Here is a 978-nt window from a genome sequence, read left to right on the forward strand (position 1 = left end):
GCAAGATATCGCGAAGCCTGTTACGCGAGACGTGGTCTGGCGTACATATAGCTAGTAGAGTACAAAACCCCTACAAATGGTTTCAGTATGTCAAATTTTGGGCCCTCCCATTTGCTCGTCCCGGGTGTCAGCGCCGCAGGCCTAGCTATATATGCGCCAGGCGCGTCGCAACGTAACAGTGTTTCGTGATTGGCTGAGCGATTAGCGAAGCCCATTACTCCACTGACCGGAAAAGTTTCATTCTGTTTGTCTGTCTGTCTGTCTGTCTGTTTGTCTGTCCGCACGATAACTCGAGAAAGAATTGAGAGATCGGTCTGGGAATTTCAGGGTCGTTTTGTATCATAAAAAGACTGATCGAGTTTGAAGATGAGCATTCTAGCTCAAAAATTGACTTTTTAAAAAATCAAAAACCGCAGGCTGCAAAATATTTCTTTTTTTCAAATATTTTTTTATGGCCTCCTAAGGGGTAACTCGTAAAAGTAGAGCCCTCTGGGCGAAAATTTCGTCCGTTTTGCTCTATCTTGTACCGTTTCGGCGCTATTGGGCATTTCTTGGCGAAAATAACGTGAAAAAGACAAAATGGTCTATTAAATCGTAATAAATAAAAGGCTTCATGTCACAGAATTGTAAAGGGAGTAATACTTTAACCACACATTGCGGGTCGCACCACACCCTCTTTTGGGCTTAAAGGTCCCTAGAGTATCTAGTATCTCTAAAACGTTGATTTTTACATAACAATCTGTCCAAATTCGAACTTTTAATGAAAACCGTTACCGAACAGCAGAAGTTTCATGTTCCCAATTTTTGAGTAATAAGACACCGACAAATGGTTCGAGTATGTCGAATTTAGGGCCTGGAAGGCCCTGTCCCCCTACACCCTGTCCTTAACTCGTCTCGGGTGTCAGCGCCGCAGGCCTAGCTATATGTGCGCCAGGCGCGTCGCAGCGTAACAGTGTTTCGTGAGATATCGCGAAGCCT

This window comes from Frankliniella occidentalis, unplaced genomic scaffold (genome assembly GCF_000697945.3).
Source record: "Frankliniella occidentalis isolate FOCC.00 unplaced genomic scaffold, Focc_3.1 Scaffold439, whole genome shotgun sequence".
In the NCBI taxonomy this organism is placed as follows: domain Eukaryota; kingdom Metazoa; phylum Arthropoda; class Insecta; order Thysanoptera; family Thripidae; genus Frankliniella; species Frankliniella occidentalis.